Source organism: Bubalus bubalis, chromosome 3 (genome assembly GCF_019923935.1).
Source record: "Bubalus bubalis isolate 160015118507 breed Murrah chromosome 3, NDDB_SH_1, whole genome shotgun sequence".
Taxonomy (NCBI): Eukaryota; Metazoa; Chordata; class Mammalia; order Artiodactyla; family Bovidae; genus Bubalus; species Bubalus bubalis.
This window is the reverse complement of record NC_059159.1, coordinates 28,786,186-28,808,139: the sequence shown is the minus strand read 5'-3', so window position 1 is coordinate 28,808,139 and position 21,954 is coordinate 28,786,186. Positions and strand designations below refer to the sequence as shown.

The window sequence follows — 21,954 nt, the reverse complement described above, 5'->3', positions numbered from 1 at the left end:
TCTCCTGGGTGTTCAATCTGTTTTCCTCTAGAATCAGCTCCTTGGGTGCACCCAGACCAGCCCCCCTTGGGAGGGCCAGGCCCTGGACACAGAGTCACTACACCCCAGGTCCCCTTGCCTTTTCATTTCAAACACTTTTAAAGTACACTAATATCACATGGTGATTTTTATAAACGTAAAAAACTTTTCTTTGTTTTCCTTTTCTTTCAAACATTTCATTGTGTACTTACAAATAATGCATGGTGATATTTTTAAAACTTTTTTAAACCTTATTTTTTGTTTCATTTTTCACTTCAAACATTTTTTTTTAAATAGTCAAATAATGCATTGTGTTGTAAAATGAAAACAAGTGCAAGGAAATAGCCTCAAAAGAGAGCTGTTGCCAACCCCAGGATCTGTTATTTCCATCTTACATCTCCTGATTTTCAACTAGTCAGGTTGTCACCTGGAGTAGAGGCTACACTTCCCAGTTCCCAGATGGTGAGGGAGGCCACATGACTAAGTTCTGGCCAGTGGGATGAAGTGCAAGTGTTACATGTCAGTTTCTAGAAAGTTCTCTCAAACAACAGCTCATAGGTGCCCTTTGCCCTTTCTTGTCTGTTGCTTAGAAATCAGATGTGGTGCTGGAGTGCCTTCTTGGAGCATGAAGTCAGGGTTGCACCCCGGGGATGAGAGAGCAGAAACTGCTGAGTCAGCCTGAATTGTGGTTGTCTGTGGAGATACCATAGCAGCCAGGGCTGTCTGTACTTGGACTCAGATGTGTGAGACACACCAGCTTCTGCCTGTGATTGTGTACCGGATCGCCAGGGATGGACTAAAGCCACATGTGTGTATTATCTCACAGTGCTGGAGGCCAGAAGTTTGAACTCAGCATCGCTGGGCCATGTCTGGGAATCAGCAGGGCCTCCCCGCCTCCAGAGGCTTTAAGGGAGAATCTGCCCCTGGCCTCTGCCAGCATCTGGGAGCAGCAGCCTTTCTTGGACTGTGATCGCGTCACTCTGATCTCTGCCTTGGAGACCCTGATGCTGGGAAAGACTGGGGAGGATGAGAAGGGGGCAGCAGAGGATGAGAAGGTTGGAGGCATCGATAGACAGGAGTTTGAGCAAACCCAGGGAGATAGTGAAGGACAGGGAAGCCTGGCATGCTGCAATCCGTGGGGTTGCAAAGTCAGACACGACTTAGCAACTGAACAACATGCTGCCAACTGTGTGTATATGTGTGTAATCTTCCCGTGGCTCCCACTCAGAAAGATATATGTGACTACATTTAGGGTCCATGTACATAATCCAGGAAAATTTCTTCATCTCAACATCCTTGACTTGATCATATCTGCTGAGACCCTTTTACCAAGTGAAAGTCTTGGTAAAACAGAAATTGCTTAGTCATGTCTGACTCTTTGCAACCCCAGGGACTGTAGCCTACCAGTCTCCTTAGTCTAGGAGGAGTTTTCCAGGCAAGAATGGAAAACCTGGAATTTTTCAGGCAAGAATACTGGAGTGGGTTGCCATTTCTTTTACCAATTAGGGAATATTTACAGGCTCCAGGGATGAAGACTTGATGTCTCTGGGGGGCAGTGTCCAGCTACTGTTGTTCCTGTCTCTGTTACTTGGTGCTGAGAGGAAACCCCAGTGAGCAGACAAGAATACATGGAAAGGAATGTTCTGGGCAGCATTATGTGTTACAACTGAAGAATGGAAATGACATCCATGATCAGCTGATTTTGGAGAATGTAGATTAATGGTCTGGTGTCGTGGAGCCTTATACAGTAATGAAAAGGAAGCATTTATCAGCACGGCTAAGACCCCTGCAGAACACTGTGCTGAGCTCCGTGCTGGAGCTTGAGGGCCCAGCCCTTCCCCGTATGAGCTCCCAGTCCAGAACCAGTCATGACAGCATAGTGTAGGCACAGCAGCAGAGTGTCCTGGACCTCTGATTGAGCTAGGAGGTTTGGATATTGGGGGATAATTAGGTTTGCACCAGATGGGCTTGGGGGAGGGGCATTCCAAGTGAGGAGAATTCTAGGTGCAAAGACTTAGCTGTAGATTGGCTGTGGCCATGTGAGACGAGAGAGGGGAGCAGAGGTGGTGGGGTGCTGACAGGCTCAGGCAACAGAGACCTAACAAGAGGGGCTTCCTGGCCCAAGTGATGGAGTGCTGTGTCAGGCTCGCCCCCTCGTGTCAGCATCCTCCCTGACCGTCGGCAGTCACCAGGGTGACAACCCTTCTCACTCAGTCCAGGGTGGAAAGACATTTCCTCAGCCAGGGAGGACAGTCCTGGATCTTCCCTGCATGCAGCTGTTCCCTGTGCTGCAACTCAGTGACTCCCCACCCTTCTCTGCACCTCTCTGCATCCTGGGAACTACACTGGTGAATTCTTGCATTTTTGGTTTGTAACTCCTCTCCTTTTTATTCTCTGAAAAGACAACTACATCAGGCAATAGTTAGCAATCTATGCAGGCGGGCATATTGTGTACACAGATGTACTTTGTGACAATAACAGCATGAAGGAGGGGACGATGCAGCTGTTTAGGAGCAAAGTTTTACTAAACCATTGAAATGAACACTAGTCTTGAAAACATTATGTAACATGAAAGAAGACAGACAGGAAAGGCAACATATTTTATTAATTTAAGTGAAATGTGCAGAATAAGCAAATCCAGAGCAATAGAAAGCAAATTAGCAGTTGCTAGATGTTGGGTTTGTGGGTGTAGGAGGGGGCGAGGAGTGGGGATTACTACTAACCCCTTTTGGGAATCATGAAAGTGTTGCGAGGTTGAATGGTGGTGAGGGTTGCATAACCTTGTGAACCTACTGAAAACCACTGCATTTTATGCTTTAGGATAGTGAGTTTTACAGTATACAGTTTATTTCTCAAATTTTTCAAAAAGAAAAACGAAAACTTTACCACCCTGGTATTACTCAGCCATTAAAAAAAATGAAATAATGCCATTTGTAGCAACAAGGATGGACTTGAGAGTGTCATACTGAGTGACATAAGTCAGATAGAGGAGATAGCATATGACATCCCTTATATGTGGAATCTAAAAAGAAGTGATACAAATGCATTTGCTTACAAAGCAGAGACTCACAGACTTAGAAAATGAACTTGTGGTTGCTGGGGTTGGGGAAGGATAGTTAGGGAGTTTGGGAAGGTCATGTACACACTACTATATTCAAAATGAGTAATCAACAAGGACCTATTGTATAGCACATGAAACTCTGCTCAATGTTATGTGGCAGCCTGGATGGGAGGGGGAGTTTGAGGAAGAATGGATACATGTATATGTATGGCAGGTCACCTGAAGCTACCACAATATTGTTAATCAGTTACACCTCAATACAAAAGAAAAGCTTTAAAGTTTGGCGGGGAAAAACCTTACCACCCTGCATGTAGCAATAGGAATGTACTTAGAGACAAGAAACAGACAAAACAAACGGAGTTTGCCCACAAAAGGAAGCCAGAGCAGCTGTGCCCAGGTGTCCACTCCAAGTAGTGGCAGGGCTGCCCAGAGCATGGCATGTAAATGTGACTGGAGGTCAGGCTGCTGTGCAGATTTGGATTCTAAGGGTATAGTTCAGAGAACCTAACTTTCTCATGCTCTTTCAGGTGATGCTGGCACTGCTGGTCTTAGGACCAAACTTGCTGTAGCAAGGTAGTGCTGGTTATCTCCTGCTGTGTCACCTTCACACAACCTAGAGCCATGAAAAACAGTTGTTTCCATGTCACGGTTCTGTGAGTTGACTGGGCTCAGCTGGGTGGTTTTTCCATGGAGGATCTATCTCTCTTGCAGTTATAGTCAGACAGATGGTGACTGGGGCTGGAATGTTCCTAAGGCTGCTCACCTGGGTTCACCTGTCTGGTGCCCCAGCTGGGTTGGCTACAACCACCAGGGACTAGACAGGCCTTGACCTCTCCCTATGCAACCTTTCCACGTGGCTAGTTTTCCACATTCTTTAGGGTAGTCTGCTCTGTGACATGGCAGATAGATTTTCCCAGAATAAGTGTTCCAAGACATAGAAGTGGAAACTTCAGGGTTCTTGTCTCCTGAGCCTAGAAATGGGTACATTATCATCATTCTTTGGTTTTCTAATGGTTGTAGTAGTTGCAGGGCCCACTCGAGTTGAAGGAGAGATCACATAACTCCTCAGTGGGAGGGGTTTTAAAGAAATTTGGGGCATTTTTTGGACTTCCCTTGTGGTACCGTGGATAAGAATCCGCCTGCCAATGCAGAGGACACAGGTTCCATCCTTGGTCAGGGAAGATTCCACATACCACAGAGCAGCTAAGCCCGAGCACCACGACTACTGAGCCTGTGCTCTAGAGCCTGTGCTCGGCAACAAGAGAAGCCATTGCTCAACACAAGAGAAAGTCAGAGTGCAGGAATGAAACGCAGCGCAGCCATAAAGAAAGAAAGAAATTTGGGGCCATTTTTAATCCTCCGAAAAGGTTCTCATAGGTTCCCTTGACAAGGGGTCGTAGGTATACTGCTCCCTCTTGAGTCCTTGTACCGTCATGACAGTTTCCCTGCCACCTGGCTTGGTTGTAGATCTAGGCTGTGAGATTTTGGTGTGCATTCCTGGTTGAACTGTTTTTATGTAGGAATTTGGGGATATTTAAATACTACACTAACATTGCCACCATCATCCAGGACTCTTCCCTCTGGGCTTTAACTTGGATCTGCATATTTTTTCATTCCTGATACAGGTTGTCACCCAGTGTGGGAGCCACAGGGCTCATAAAAACTGTAGGAATGTTCTGGCCAGTGAACCCTCATCTGCCTTTGGCTATGTGACCTCAAGTGGCTTGAACTTTCCAAGCTTTTTTCATTAAAAAATGAAAATGCTCACTTTGAGGAGATGTGTTTAGAGATAGCAGATAAAGGCATTCGGCACATATTAGACAGTAAAGAGTAAGTATAAGAAAAATAAAAAATAAGACCGTTGCCAACAGATTGAAGAGAAAAACAAAGAAAAATTGGAGGTGTGGGCAGGATGGTAAGTTGAGCCAATCCTTCTGGAGCAACTGGTAATATTTAACAGGAGCTGGGCAGCTGTTCTTTGCTTTGGCCTGGAAATTCCCCATCTGGGAATATATTCCAAGGAAATGATTCCCAAGGGGAAGATATGCAGTTTTTCTGCAGATGTTTTTAATAGCACTATTCATGATAGGAAGTAATTGGAAAGAAAACAAGTGACTAATTTAAAAAGTCTTGAAAAAGCAAAGGAAGAGAGCATGACAGCAACAGAAAATAAAAGTATAGGGAGTTCAAGGGGTCAGCCCCTCCATGGAGCAACCATTAGGCAAAAATCAACAGAACTAACTTATTTTGGAACTCTGGAATCCAACAAGAGCTTACAGCAATCAGGGGAGTGCTTAATGAAGAGGGGGGAGTTAAGTTTCAGTATGAGGGGATTGTGGTGTTTTTGCTTCCCTTATTGCCACAGGTGGCTGTGGAAACCACAGCCCGTGTTCCTGGTGTGGCCTGTTGGGTAAGGGGTCAGTGTGGACTTTGTTCTTAAACACTGTGCTGGAATGTTTTAACCAGTTTGGCAGTTCCCTAAGGCCCTGGTGCCAAGATGTCTCTTGATTTTGCCCGCCTTGGGTTAAATCCATTTTCCTGGAAGTGACAGTCAAAAACATTTAAAGATCTAGAGTCCCCTAAGCCACCTGGGGCAAGAGTGAGTGGACAAAATGGCAGCAGATGGACTGAAAGGCCTGGCAGGAAAGGGGCTGAGGAGAAAGATGGTGGATGGAATAAGGCTTTGAAGGACTGAGGCATGTATGAGGGTATTTGGACTACGAAGAGCATGCCCAGGGCCAGATGCATACACAGAAAAGGTCTCCCAGGGTCCAAGGCTTACGAATCTAGTGGACCCTCGAGCTCTGCATAAGCAGAAGATGAAGCAGAGTCCTAGGTGGCCTGGCCAAGGTTGTAGGAGCGTCCAGCTCAGATCCAGTCTGCACAGATTGGGAGGAGGATTGTTTATTCTCCTTGGCTCCAGGCATTTATGAAAATCTCTGTCCACTGACATAATAGAACAGAGAGTTCAGTCATGACACATGGCAAAGAATATAGTTTTTATAAAATACCTTGGAAGAGTCACCAAAAACAAACAAACAGAACATGTCAGTTCTTAGCAATACATAACAACAAACTCGGGAGAGGGAAGAATTTGATTTTCAGAGTTTCTACATTATAATACTAAAAATGTCCAGTTTTCAACAACAACAAAAAATGATGAGGAGTGCAAAGGAAAAAAAATATGTCCCATTCACAGAAAAAAGAAATTAGTAAGAATTGTCCCTGGCAGAGCCCAGATAGTCAACTTACTAGACAAATACTTGAAATCAGTTGTCTTAAATGTACTTAAAAAGCTAGAGAAATCCAGGAGAATGATATATGAACAAATGGAGAATATTACTAAAAAGGTATAAATTATGAAAAGCAACACTATGGAAATACTGGAGCTGAAGAGTACAACAGTTGAAATAAGTTTGCTGGGGATCAGAACCAGATGTGAGCAGGCTGAGGAAAGAATCAAGAATCAGCAGATGTAAAGATGGAGCAAGTGAAATCCTTGAGTCTGAGGAGCATAGACACAGAATCATGAGGAAAAATGAACAGAGCCTAAGGGGTATGTGGGACATCACCATATATATCAATAGATTCATGATGAGAACCCAGGAGGGAGAGAGAGACAGAGAGACAGGGAGACACACACACACAGAGTTAAGACTATTTAAAGATATTAAGGCCAGATCAGATCAGTCGCTCAGTTGTGTCTGACTCTTTGCGACCCCATGAATCGCAGCACGCCAGGCCTCCCTGTCCATCACCAACTCCCAGAGTTCACTCAGACTCACGTCCATCGAGTCAGCGATGCCATCCAGCCATCTCATCCTCTGTCGTCCCCTTCTCCTCCTGCCCCCAATCCCTCCCAGCACCAGAGTCTTTTCCAATGAGTCAACTCTTTGCATGAGGTGGCCAAAGTACTGGAGTTTCAGCTTTAGCATCATTCCTTCCAAAGAAATCCCAGGGCTGGTCTCCTTCAGAATGGGCTGGTTGGATCTCCTTGCAGTCCAAGGGACTCTCAAGAGTCTTCTCCAACACCACAGTTCAAAAGCATCAATTCTTTGGCACTCAGCCTTCTTCACAGTCCATCCATACATGACCACAGGAAAAACCATAGCCTTGACTAGACGAACCTTTGTTGGCAAAGTAATGTCTCTGCTTTTGAATATGCTATCTAGGTTGGTCATAACTTTCCTTCCAAGGAGTAAGCGTCTTTTAATTTCATGGCTGCAGTCACCATCTGCAGTGATTTTGGAGCCCAGAAAAATAAAGTCTGACACTGTTTCCACTGTTTCCCCATCTATTTCCCATGAAGTGGTGGGACTGGATGCCATGATCTTCGTTTTCTGAATGTTGAGCTTTAAGCCAACTTTTTCACTCTACACTTTCACTTTCATTAAGAGGCTTTTGAGTTCCTCTTCACTTTCTGCCATAAGGGTGGTGTCATCTGCATATCTGAGGTTATTGATATTTCTCCCGGCAATCTTGATTCCAGCTTGTGTTTCTTCCAGTCCAGCGTTTCTCATGATGTACTCTGCATATAAGTTAAATAAGCAGGGTGATAATATACAGCCTTGACAAACTCCTTTTCCTATTTGGAACCAGTCTGTTGTTCCATGTCCAGTTCTAACTGGCCAAACACTTTTCAAATTTGATGAAATCATAACTTGCATATTCAAAACCTCAATGAAGTAAAAGTATGACAAATCCAAAAAGATCCACAAAAGGCATATTATATTCAAATTGTCAAAAATCAAATACAGGAATTTGGAAAAGTTAGAGAGGTAGCAGAGCCAGAAATTTGTCACCCCACCTAGAACTGCCCAGGCAAACTCTGTCTCAGGTAACTCTTTTGGAACTCTGGAGTCTATTGGAGGCTTGTAACTTCCAAGTGAAGCTTGGACAGAAAAGGGTGGCTAATCAGAGTCAATTTTAGCTCTTAGCAGAATAGCAGTTCCCACTTCCTACCCACCAGTGCTGTGGCGGGCAGCTGTGCATGGGTGTTTACAGCAGCTTGTGTGAGATTGGCAGGAGCCAGGCAGAGGGGAGAAGCACATTCTTCAGGAACTGCACATTTGTTCTCTAATCACTGATTGCTGCTTCTGATTACAGATGTGCAGACAGGGTTCTTATTGCTCCTCCACCTAGTGTTGCAAGCCACATCCTCTCTGACTAAAGTGACTTCCAGGGAATGGAAAGGACCCGGCCTTTTTTTCCCTTCCTTTATTTCTTCTCTTTTGCTCATTTTGTGACCCAGACGTTGAAAAATAAGACATCCAGGGGTTCTCTGGTGGCTCAGTGGATGAGAGTCCACCTGACAACGCAGAAGACACAGGTTTGATCCCTGATCCAGGAAGATTACCTCATGCTGCTTGGAGCTACTAAGCCGGTGAGCCACAACCACTGAGTCCATGCTCTAGAGCCTGCCAGCCACAACTACTGAGGCCCTTGTGCCTCGAGTCTGTGCTCTGCAACAAGAGAAGTCACCACATTGAGAAGCCTGTACATCACAATGAAGATTAACCACTGCTCACCTCAACTAGAGAAAGCCCGTGCACGGCAACAAAGACCCAGTGTAATTTTTTTAAAAAAGAAGATATCCAAAAACAACTGCAGTACAGAGGAAATTAGAAGGTCATTGTGCATGCCCAGGGGAAAACACAGAGGTGATCTCACAGGATGGGGAAGATTTAGACAAGCATATTCCATGGAGCTGATTTTTGGGACTATCTTTAGTTTTTCAACAAAGGTGTTAGGCCCTTGGGAACTGTACCATCTTTTTGGGTTTTCATTAAAGTAATCGACTAAAAGAAAAAGCTGTCCTGAGCTTCCCTGGTGTCCAGTGGTTCATTCTGTTTCCACTGCAGGGAGCACAGGTTCCATTGCTAATTGGGGAAGTCCCACATACTGCACAGTGCGGCCAAAAATAAAATAAAGCTGTCTTAATGTCCTTGTCTGGAGAAGGCAACGGCAACCCACTCCAGTACTCTTGCCTGGAAAATCCCATGGACGGAGGAGCCTGGTGGGCTGCCGTCTATTGGGTCGCACAGAGTCGGACAAGACTGAAGTGACTTAGCAGCAGCAGCAGCAATGTCCTTGTCTGCTAGCTTCAGCACCTCTGTCATTCTGCATCTGTTACTAGTCATTAATTTTTTTTCCTAGTTATGGGTCGTCTTTTTCTGCTTCCAGGCACGCCTCCTAATTTTTTATTGGACATTGGACACTGTAGGTGTTACTTGTTGAGTATCTGGAATTTGGTGTCTTCCTTTAAAGGGTGTTGGACTTTGCTCTGAAAAGCAGTTAAATTATTTGTGATGTGTTCAGTCTCTTTGAGATTTTTAAAAATAGTTTATTTCAAAATAATTATGGATTCACAGTAAATTTCAAAGATCATGCAGAGTGGGCCCATTGAACCCTTCACCCAGTTTTCTTCCACAATTGTCTGCTGTACAGTATCAAAGTCGGGAAATTAATGTTGATACAATGTATGTATAATTTTGTGCCATTGTATCACATGTATAGATTCATATGTGGTTGTCTTCCTTATAATGGTTTTACTTTCCATGGTCCTAAGACACTGAATAGGAAAATTCCCAAAATGAATAATTCATAAGCTTTAAATCGCACACCATTGTGAGCAGCATGATGGAATCTCTCGCCGTTTTGCCTGGGACGTGAATCACGCCTTTGTCCTGTGTCAGCTACCAGACCAGCTGCCGCAGTGTCACAGACCTTGTGCTCAAGTGACCCTTTTTTTCCTTAATAACTGCCCCCAAAGTGTGAGAGTAGTGATGCTGCAACTCAGATCTGCCAAAGAGACACCGTACAGCACTTCCTTTAAGTGAAAAGGTGAAAGTTCTCAACTTAATACGGAAAGAAAGAAGTCATATGCTGAGGTTGCTAAGATCTACGGTAAGAAAGACTCCTTTTTTCCAAAATTGAGGTATAGTTGATGTACAATATAAGTTTCAGAAGTACAACATAGTGATTCACAGTTTTTAAAGGTTATATTCTGCTTAGTCATTATAAAATATTGGTCATTTTCCTTGCACTGTACAATATATCCTTGTAGCTTATTTATTTTATATGTAGTAGTTTTGAACCTGTTAATCTCCTACCCATATCTTGCCCCTCCCCTTTTCCCTCTCCCCACTGGTAACCACTAATTTGTTCTCTGCATCTGTGAGTCTGTTTTAGTTACTGTTGTTATCTTCACTAGTTTTATTTTTTTTTTTAATTTTATTTTTAAACTTTACAATAGTGGTTTTGCCAAATATTGAAATGAATCTGCCACAGGTATACATGTGTTCCCCATCCTGAACCCTCCTCCCTCCTCCCTCCCCATACCATCCCTCTGGATCATCCCAGTGCACCAGCCCCAAGCATCCAGTATCATGCATCGAACCTGGACTGGCGACTCGTTTCATACATGATATTATACATGTTTCAATGTCATTCTCCCAGATCTTCCCACCCTCTCCCTCTCCCACAGAGTCCATAAGACTGTTCTATACATCAGTGTCTCTTTTGCTGTCTCGTATACAGGGTTATTGTTACCATCTTTCTAAATTCCATATATATGTGTTAGTATACTGTATTGGTGTTTTTCTTTCTGGCTTATTTCACTCTGTATAATAGGCTCCAGTTTCATCCACCTCATTAGAACTGATTCAAATGTATTCTTTTTAACGGCTGAGTAATACTCCATGTGTATATGTACCATAGCTTTCTTATCCATTCATCTGCTGATGGACGTCTAGGTTGCTTCCATGTCCTGGCTATTATAAACAGTGCTGTGATGAACATTGGGGTACACGTGTCTCTTTCCCTTCTGGTTTCCTCAGTGTGTATGCCCAGCAGTGGGATTGCTGGATCATAAGGCAGTTCTATTTCCAGTTTTTTAAGGAATCTCCACACTGTTCTCCATAGTGGCTGTACTAGTTTGCATTCCCACCAACAGTGCAAGAGGGTTCCCTTTTCTCCACACCCTCTCCAGCATTTATTGCTTGTAGACTTTTGGATCGCAGCCATTCTGACTGGCTAGTTTTATTTTTTAAAGCCCACATAATTGATATCATACAATGTTTGTCTTTGTCTAACTTAATTCACTTTTCATGATACTCTCCAAGTCCATTCATGTTATTGCAAATGGCAAATTTTCATTCTTTTTGTGGCCTAGTGATATTCCACTGTGTATGTATACATCTTCATCCATTCCTCTGTCAGTGGGCATTTAGGTTGTTGGAGATTTTATTACTTTCCTGCTATTGACTTCTATTTTGGTTTCATTGTGATCAGAGAACACACTTTGATTTCATTTCTTTTAAATTTCTTGAAGTTTGTTTTACGGCCCAGGATGTGGTCCACCTTGGTATTTGTTCGCCGTCACTTGAAAGCACGTGTAATCTCCTGTTCTGTTGTTAGGTGGCATGTCCTATAAATGTCAGTTGGATCGAGCCAGCTGAGGGTGGCTTTGGGTTCTTCAGTATCGTCTCTGGTTTCTGCTGAGGCTTGTTTCAAAGTTTTGCTAGAGGAGAGTAGATTAACTTCCATCTGGGGGTGGTTTGGATTTACTACTCAGGTATGCTGGCTCCAGGGTGTCCACCCCATGCCCCCTGCCATCACTGGGGAAGATCCTCGGGCTGCTCAGAGTTTGAACATCTTTCCTTGTTAACTCTGGGGATTTGTCAGCTCACAATTCCCTGGCTGTTCTACCTCTTGGAAGAGTTTTTCTCTGTACATGCAAGTCACATACTTGGCAAACTCAAAGGAATTCCCCACACAAAGCAATGCCTCATTCTCCCCTGCCCTGACTTCCACCCTCTCCACCTGCCGAGGCCACCAGCCTCTGTGCCATCCCCTCATCAAGGATCATCTCCACACACCCAACCAGGGCAGACCCCACTTTTCCCGGAGTGTCCAAACCCCCAACCCCTGATTGTTTGGTGTCTGCAAGGAGCTCTTTGATAGGTTTTGCCCAGTTCCTAGTTGTTTATCAAAGAAGGTTAAGTGCGATCTTTTCTACCGTATCATGCTTGGAGGAGGAAGTCTGTTTCGTACTTTTAACATTCTGAGAATAATGCTTTTTCATGGCCACACAGGGAAGTGATGACAGAGGAGTTTTAAGTTCCTTTTTGTTTTAAGTGTTGCTAAATAGGGAGAAATAAAAAGTTACAGAGGCAGCCTGATGTCTAGGAGGAAACAGTGGGTGGAACTCCAGCATCCTGCCTGCTCTTCTGTCCTGCCTACCTCCCTTCCACCTCCTTTTGTCCAGAGAAATCAGACCTGTGAGTCTGATGTGACCCTCCTTGGGGCAGGCTTCCTTACCTGCCACAGGCAGGGTTAGTGGGTCTCTTTGCCAGCCCCTCTCCCACCTTTCACAGCTCCCCCACCCTAGAGTTTCTCTCTCCTTCTCCTCCAACACCTGTGACACTTCACTCAGATGGTCAGCACACCTGGGAGTAGAGGAGCTGGTCTGGGAGAATGTGTAGGAGAATGAAGATCATAGATCATATCTGGAGAGCCCACAGCCTGGAGGAAAGCAGAGGAAGAGAGGAGTCCAAGGTGGACGTGGTGAAAAATCAGAGAGCTCGAACATCTTACTCAAGGCCACACGGCACATTTACCTTGCATGCTTCGATGTGCCTTTGCAGCAAAATCAAAGGCATCCACTCTCACTGAGCTGTGTGGCCTCTCCTAATTGGCTAGCATCCACTCTGAGTAAGACGTCCTCCCCTGGAAGGTAGTATTTTGATCTACTTACATATGTGTACTCTTGTCACCCAATGTGGGCTGAGACTCTGGGTCCTTGTTCCACTATAGCATCAGGAAGAGCCAGCAGATTAGGCAGAGAGAAGAAAGGTCGTAATTCTTGAGTTTCAAGTCATTTGGGAACTTCCTCACAGAGCAAATGGTTTGAGAGAAAAGGGTTTAGTGGCAGAGAGGAGGCCTTGGGGTTACAAAGGCCTCCTCTCCTTGTGATTTAGAGTAGGGAATACACTGGTGAGCCAGACGATTTTCCATTCCACCGAGCCTCTAAAACAAGAGGACTTTCTCTGGGAAGAGGACTTTCTCTGGGCTGGAGAAAGAAGCAGTCTGGAGGGGAACAGACGGGCACACCAGGCTCCTGTGAAGGGTTCTGCCCCCCTCGGAGCTGTGGGGCAGGCCATGTGGGCAGTGGGTAAATGGAGACCCCAGATAGCTTTGGATGGCCTTGGAGCAGGGAGAGGCAAGACCCAGGGGCCTGAGTCTACCCTGTTGAGTAGAGATAGTCAGGGGGCTGACACACAGCCACGGGGGCACTGAGGGGGTGGGCACAGGGGAGAGGGCACAGGGCATCACAGCCCAAGAGGTAGGAGGGTACACAGCATGATACACAGAGTAGTCCTTAGGGATCAAGGCCATGAATGCACTGTGGATGCCAATAATGTGTGTAGAAGCGGACACAGGCCCCTGGCCTAGTCCGTGCTGGGCACCATGTGACCCTTGAACGTCGATGAAGCAGCAGTAGTGGACAAGGCTGTGGTTGACTGAGTTCCTGGAACTGCATGGCTTTCCTCTACTTGAATGCCACAGAGTAGGGGCATTCATGGCATTACGTGGCTGTCTGGATTTGTCCATGCAAAAGCAAAAAGGTGTTGGGAGTCTGGGTGCAGAAGAATCCTAAAGAAAACATCCTTTAGGTCTAGCTCTGGGAATCAGTTTACAGTCTTTGGAACTTAGTCAATATGGTGTAGTTATTGTTGTTGTTGTTCAGTTGCTAAGTTGCATCCAACTCTTTTTGACTCCATGCGGTGCAGCACACCAGGCTTCGCTGTCCTTCACTGTCTCCCAGAGTTTGCCCAAATTCATGTCCATTGCGTTGGTGATGCTTCAGTATCAGTCCTTCCAATAAATATTTAGGGTTGATTTCCTTCAGGACAAATGTGGCTAAGTGAAAGCCACTCAGTTGTGTCCAACTCTTTGCGACCCCATGGACTATACAGTCCATGGAATTCTCTAGGGCAGAATACTGGAGTGGGTAGCCTTTCTCTTCTCCAGGGAATCTTTCCAATCCAGGGCTTGAACCCAGGTCTCCCACAGTGCAGGCGGATTCTTCATCAGCTGAGCCACCAGGGGAGTTCCCCAAGGGGACTATCAGGTGAACTGGGACTACTGCCCCATTCAGTTCAGTTCAGTTCAGTCACTCAGTCGTGTCTGACTCTGCGACCCCATGAATCGCAGCACACCAGGCCTCCCTGTCCATCACCAACTCCCAGAGTTCACTCAGACTCACATCCATCGAGTCAGTGATGCCATCCAGCCATCTCATCCTCTGTCGTCCCCTTCTCCTCCTGCCTCCAATCCCTCCCAGCATCAGAGTCTTTTCCAATGAGTCAACTCTTCACATCAGGTGGCCAAAGTACTGGAGTTTCAGCTTTAGCATCATTCCTTCCAAAGAAATCCCAGGGCTGATCTCCTTCAGAATGGACTGGTTGGATCTCCTGCCCTTTAAACCAAGCTGGACTCTGTGGGGCTCCCAGGCATGGAGGTCTTTGTGTCCCCCATTTCTTGTAGGTAAGACTTCAGCCTCCCTGACCTTCCTGGAGTTCCAAAAGGCAGATTGGAACAGCTGCTAATTCAGGGAGGAGCAGCCAAGAAACAATCTAAGGCAAGATTAAAGGAACTGGAGAAGCTCATCAAGATTGGGAGATGCCCGGTCTTGTCTGGCCCCACCTTTGGCCCACTGCTATAAACCCTCATCCAGTTCTCTGAAGTAGAGGCACACAGGCTTTTTGAGGAGAAGTGTGGTGTGCTTCCCTTTGCCTGGCAAGGCAACAAAGCTGTTCTTTTTGACTTCATCCAAAACTCTGTCTCTGGGATTTGTTTCAGCACTAGCATACAGAGAAGTTGGGCTTTCAGTAACATCCTCAGGACTTGAACAAACCTGTATTCTCCACTGTTTTTTATAAGCAGAATTGTTGCCAGCAAGGGGACTCCTTCCAGGGCCCAAGAGTGGGCTTTTGTTTAACACAAATGAATTGTCCAAATGGCAGGGTCATAGCCCATATTTTAAGAACTTGGTTACTAGAAGTTGGATACCTTGTTGGGCCTCAGGTATCAGAGTCTCTTGCATGGGTAATCAGCATTGGGTTTAACAGGCTCTGAACTGGGAGCAGATTAGTAGCTTTCCCAGGGACTTCAGCATCCCAGACAGTGGGGTCCACTTGAGAAATAATGTGGGCTGGAATGGAGACCTCCTCTGGTTGGGACTAAGGCAGGTTACCATGGCTGAGTGCCTTCTCTGTGAGGGTCTCCAGAGTAGAGTATCATTTGGAATAGAATGGTCCCTTCCCAGCAAGCAGCTTCATTCTTTCTGGAGCTATTAGTAATTGTCCTCCGCTCTTCCCCAGTAGCATACTGGACACCTTCCGACTTGGAGGGCTCATCTTTCAGTGTCACATCTTTCTGTCTTTTTATACAGTTTATGGGGTTCTCACGGCAAGAATACTGGAGTGGTTTGCCATTCCCTCTTCCAGTGGGCCATGGTTTGTCAGAACTCTCCACTATGACCCGTCTGTCTTGGGCGGCCGTGCATGGCATGGTTCATACCTTGCCCCTTTGCTACGATAAGGCAGTGATCCATGAGGTGGGGTGGCACTCAGGCATGAGAAGAAACTGATGTGCGGAGGTAAAATTCCTAACAAGCAGTTGCATGGGGTGGGGAAGAGGGGATTCTGAATCACTTGGTTTGGGGCCATACCTCATTCCTGAGAATTAGACCGGATTGTCCAGGGAAACCAGTCAGCACAGAGCAGGCTGCCCCCGTACCTAATAGAAAATAATCTTCCTACCTGCCACATCAAGGGCTGCTGCAGCTCCTCTGGAGAATGACCAGGTGTCCTCTGGGAGCCAGGGAGGGTCCTGGGCCCTGTCAGTCTTCTGGAGCCCTGAGTCCCCTTCGGGACTGAGGGCAGTCCTGCTTCCAGTGATCCTCCTGTTTATATTTTGGACAGGTGGCCCTCTTCCCCGTGAGTGACATTCATCCTTCCAGTAGCCTTCCTGGCTGCACTTCACACACATCCCTTCTCCACAGGGCAGGGCTCCAATCTGGGCTTCCTAGACCCTGTCCTTCCCATGAGTTTTCACAAGGAAAGGTAGCCCTGAGGTGGTGCAGGCATGGGAGCTGCAGTTTATTTTTCTCCCTGATAGCCCACCAGGACTTCCCTGGTGGCTCAGACAGTAAAGAATCTGCCTGCAACACAGGAGACCTGAGTTCGATCCCTGGGTCTGGAAGATCCTCTGGAGAACGGAATGGCTACCCACTCCAGTATTCTTGCCTGGAGAATTCCATGGACAGAGAAGCCTGATGGGCTACAGTCCATGGGATCACAAAGAGTCAGACACACTTTTACTCTTCACTGATAGCCCAAAATGTAAGAAAGGAGTGTGCTGCCAAGGACTTTAGTGGGTGGGGCTCTTCAAGGGATTGTCACAGAGATAAGTCCTATAGGCAGTTTATTGGCCTGACCCCAGAGTTCCAAAGAATAGCAAGGAGAAATAAGAAAGCCTTCCTAAAAAAAAAAGAAAGAAAGAAAGAAAGAAAGCCTTCCTAAGTGATCAATGCAAAGAAATAGAGGAAAACAATAGAATGGGAAAGACTAGAGATCTCTTCAAGAAAATTAGAGATACCAAGGGAACATTTCATGCAAAGATGGGCACAATAAAGGACAGGAATGGTATGGACCTAACAGAAGCAGAAGATATTAAGAAGAGGTGGCAAGAATACACAGAAGAACTATACAAAAAAGATCTTAATGATCCAGATAATCACAATGGTGTGATCACTCACCTAGAGCCAGACATCCTGGAGTGTGAAGTCAAGTGGGCCTTAGGAAGCATCACTAATAAAGCTAGTGGAATTGATGGAATTCCAGCTAAACTATTTCAAATCCTAAAAGATGATGCTGTGAAAGTGCTGCACTCAATATGCCAGCAAATTTGGAAAACTCAGCAGTGGTCACAGGACTGGAAAGGTCAGTCCCAAAGAAAGGCAATGCCAAAGAATGTTCAAACTACCATATAATTGCACTCATCTCACATGCTAGCAAAATAATGCTCAAAATTCTCCAAGCTAGGCTTCAACAGTACTTGAACAGAGAACTTCCAGATGTTCAAGCTGAATTTAGAAAAGGCAGCGGAACAAGAGATCAAATTGCCAATATCTGTTGAATCATTGAAAAAGCAAGAGAATTCCAGAAAAACATCTACTTTTGCTTCATTAACTACGCCAAAACCTTTCACTGTGTGGATCACAACAAACTGTGGAAAATTCTTCAAGAGATGGGAATACCAGACTACCTTACCTGTCTCCTGAGAAATCTGTATGCGAGTCAAGAAGCAACAGTTAGAACTGGACATGGAACAACGGACTGGTTCCAAATTGGGAAAGGAGTACATCAAGGCTGTATATTGTCACCTTCCTTATTTAACTTATATTCAGAGTACATCATGTGAAATGCTGGACTGGATGAAGCTCAAGGTGGAATCAGGACTGCAGGGAGAAATATCAGTAACCTCAGATATGCAGATAACACCACCCTTATGGCAGAAAGCAAAGAGAAATTAAAGAGCCTCTTGACGAAAGTGAAAGAAGAGAATGAAAAAGCTAGCTTAAAACTCAACATTCAAAAAACTAAGATCATGGCATCTGGTTCCATCACTTCATGGCAAATAGATGGGAAACAATGGAAACAGTGACAGACTTTATTTTCTTGGGCTCTAAAATCACTGTGGATGGTGACTATGAAATTAAAAGACGTTTGCTCCTTGGAAGAAAAGCTATGACAAACCTAGACATTATATTAAAAAGCAAAGACATTACTTTACCAAAAAAGGTCTGTATAGTCGAGGCTATGGCTTTTTTGGTAGTCATGTATGTGAAAGTTGGAGCATAAAGACAGCTGAGCACTGAAAAGTTGATGCTTTTGAACTGTGGTGTTGAAGAAGACTTTTGAGAGTCCTTTGGATAATGAGGAGATCAAAACAGTCAGTCCTAAAGGAAATCAGTCTGAAATATTAATTGGAAGGACTGATGCTGAAGCTGAAACTCCAATACTTTGGCCACCTGATGCCAAGAACTGACTCATTGGAAAAGACCCTGATGCTGGGAGAAATTGAAAGCAGGAGGAGAAAGGGACGACAGAGGATGAGATGGTTAAATGGCATCACTGACTCTATGGACATGAGTTTGAGCAAGCTCTGGGAGCTGGTGATGGACAGGGAAGTGCTGTCCAGGACTGGTGTGCTGCAGTCCATGGTGTTGCAAAGCGTCGGACATGACTGAGTGACTGAACAAACTGATCAGGTTAGGGGATCGAGGCAGAAGAGGTGTCTAATTAAGCAGGGAAAACTGGCCTTGTAGCCATCAGACCATGAGAAAAGGTTTGTCTTGCAAAGACAACAGCGAGGGCCCTGTAAGCACCCAAAATCAGTTTGGTGAGCCTGAGGAGACCCCTGGGGTTAGTCAATGGGAGGAACAAGAGCCAGAAAAAGTGACTAGAGTCCCAAGTCCTAAACCCTTCAGGGAGAGAGGGAGGAGACCTAGGCCCTGTGTCACTAAGCAGATTACCTTCATTTTCAGAGAAAGGAAAAGGTAAACAAAGAGACTTCCCTGGTGGCTCAGATGGTAAAGCGTCTGCCTACAATGCGGGAGACCGGGGTTCTATCCCTGGGTCGAGAAGATCCCCTGAAGAAGGAAATGGCAACCCACTCCAGTACTCTTGCCTGGAGAATCCCATGGATGAAGGAACCTGGTGGGCTACAGTCCATGGGGTCCAAAAGATTTGGACACGACAGAGCGGCTTCACTTGCATTTTTCAAACAAACAGAGCTGCAGGGTAGAGCAGAAGCCAGAAAGTGGTAACAAGACAAGGTCAAAGTCCTCCTTGGGAGGTTGTCCTTGTGCTATTGAGGATGGGCACTTCTTTACATGAGCAGGACAGAGGTAACCCCCACCCACTGGGAAAGCTGGCAGGGAGGTGCAAGGACCAGTAGACTAAGAAACCAGCAGGGGATGAGAGAAGGAGGGTATGAGAGAAATCCAGGGCAAAGAGAGAAGGTGCCCATCCAGGATGCTTCCTCAGCCAGAGATTCACAGGCCCCCTGAGGAGGGTGCTTGATCACTTCCTCTGCTCAGGTTTTGATAAAGTCTGAGGCCCTCACATGTAACCAGGGGTGCAATGAGGCTGTGAGCCCTGAGAGGCACTCAGAGAGGGCTGGGCCACAGATGTAGTGGGAGACTCCCATGGTCTCCTTATTCGGGCCCCCAATGAAGTTCTGACTTTCTGGAACTGGGCCAAGACTAAGAACGAGGAGGGAGGGGGAATCAGACTTGAGGACCCACGAGGGGAAACTAACCCAGTCAGGTTGCCAGTTGCCACAGTCTTAATTTGGAAGTCCAAGTGGTGGACTCTGTGGATCTTCTCAGGTCCAAAGAAATGGAGTAATGGGGAGAATGACAAACATGAAGAGAAAAGCCTTGGGCTTGGTGGGCTCCTTTGGGGCCAGAGAGCTGGTCTCCACTAGATCTCCCAGGCAGCATTAGCTGCCACCTAAGGGCTACTCAAATCTTCAGGACTAAGTCCAAGCCGTCCTCTGCAGTGGGCAGCCACAGCCTAATAGATGCCCTTTGATGTCCCTTTTGTGGTTGCCACAAAAGATGTTGCAGGAGAAGGGTGGGGAGGAGTGAACAAGGTCTCTAGCGAGTCACCAAGTGAGGGTCCTTGGCTTCACACAGAAAAGAATTTAAGAGTAAAGTGGTTGGAGAAGGGGCAGGGATTTCTAGGAACTGGGCCACTGCCCACTTTTTGCCCTCTTAGGGTCAGCCTCAAAACTGTCATGCTGCCTGTGTGTGTGTCATTTAGATGCTAACGCATTACATTGAGCACAGACTGAGGCTCAGAGTCTGCTGGAAGTCGACTCTTCCACTGTCTTGGGCCTGATTGGTTCCAATCAGCTTTTGTTGTCGGAGAAGGCAATGGCACCCCACTCCAGTACTCTTGCCTGGAAAATCCCATGGATGGACGAGCCTGGTGGGCTGCAGTCCATGGGGTCGCGAAGAGTCAGACACGACTGAGCGACTTCCCTTTAACTTTTCACTTTCACGCATTGGAGAAGGAAATGGCAACCCACTCCAGTGTTCTTGCCTGGAGAATCCCAGGGATGGGGGAGCCTGGTGGGCTGCCGTCTATGGGGTCGCACAGAGTCGGACACGACTGAAGCGACTTAGCAGCAGCAGCAGCAGCTTTTGTTGTATCCTCAAAGTCTGTTGTTGTTGTTCAGTTGCTAAGTCATGTCCGACACTGTGACCCCATGAACTGCTTTTAATGGTTGTGCCCTTCCCCTTCCTACCTGTCTCAAGAGGAATAACAACCTTCTCCTATCTTTATCACAGGAAGTAGTTCTGCATCTTAGAAGGAGGTTCTTACCCAGTGACAGACACTTGGAGATAATGGCTGCTGGATCCTTCACATTTCTGTTTCAAAGTGATGGCTCCCAGGTTCTTGTCAAAGACATTCCTGGGTCATAAACTTGACAAAAGTCCTATCTAATCTTCAAAAGGATTTATATATGTTTAAAAGAGATGTTGTTAATATCTATCTATAGCATCATTGGCTCAATGGACATGAATTTGAGCAGACTCTGGAGGATAGTGAAGGGCAGGGGATCCTGGTGTGCTGCAGTCCATGGGGTCGCAAAGCGCTGGACATGACTTAGAGACTGAATAGCAACAACAACAGACATTACCAAACCAAGCCTGCATCTGTTCACCTGATGCACAGCAAAGTCAACCTACTGGCACCAAGTGGTACTGAAGGAAAATACAGCCTTTGCTGCAGGACCAAGTTTACTGCAGCTCATGTGCAAAAGACTCAACTCCCCAGTGGCTTTTGGGAAGGCTTTCAAAGACAACATTAGGGGTGAGGGTTCAAGGGTGTGTGATCAGCTCGTGATCATTCTTCTTAGTTGGTGGTGGTAACAGGGTGGCGTTTGGGGAATCTCGGTTATCAATTTTTTGGCTTTAACCAGTGTAGGGTCTACATGTTGGTGGTCAGCATGCTGTTAACTTCTTCCACCTTGTGGGGGGTTTCAGTATCTGCACAACAGCTCGAGGATATGGCTCAGGATTTTATATAGAGCCCTTGAAAAGGAACTGAAGGTTCTTGACTTTCTTATGGATCCTTACTCTCTCACTGTCTTTCCCTGGACTTTTCTGAATCAATTTTGAATCCATTCACTGGCACATTTTAGCCTCATTTGTTACAATATTTTGGAAATTGCTTGACATTGTAAGAGGTGAAGTGTTGTGGGTACACTGAGTACTGAAAAATCCAGAGCTGTTAAAGAAAAAAATATTCAATGACACAGTAAGACAGATCTTATTTGGTGGTGGTGGTGGGGGGTGTCGGGGTGCATGATTTCAATTGGTGTAGGGACCACTGGCATGGAACCTTGCAGTTTGGGAGAGAGGTTATGCTCAACTCTGAATACAGCAGGGGCAGTGGGAATTTATATAGCAAGGAGCAGGATGAGGTGGGTGGATGGAAAATTACTAAGGGAAACATCAGGGGAAAGGGAATTCTGGCCGAGCTGACTAGGCCTGGGTGGTCAGACATCACCAAGGCTGGTAGAATATGAGGAATCAAATCAGATATGGAGAAGTGGGGGCGGGCTGTTCTGTTTAAACTGACTTAGCAGGATTCTTGCTGAAATCTGACAACACAGAGACAAAAAGGAAAGTCCAAAAGTCAGCCTTCCTTCAGTTAGAGAATCTTCGTCAGCTTGTTCCCTATATTGTGCAGGCCCTTGGTTTTATTATTCTAAACAATGGTTTAATGTTA

At 45.8% G+C, this 21,954-nt stretch overlaps 1 protein-coding gene across 1 annotated transcript in view; it reads left to right on the top strand.

Moving 5' to 3' along the window:
* Positions 1–9,868: 9,868 nt before the first annotated feature.
* SHMT1 (serine hydroxymethyltransferase 1) overlaps positions 9,869–21,954 on the top strand; it is a 27,799-nt gene continuing 15,713 nt past the window's right edge. The window contains exon 1 of the mRNA XM_044939155.2: positions 9,869–9,985. The gene's annotated coding sequence lies outside the window, so the exon portion shown is untranslated. The remainder of the gene's footprint in view (positions 9,986–21,954) is intronic.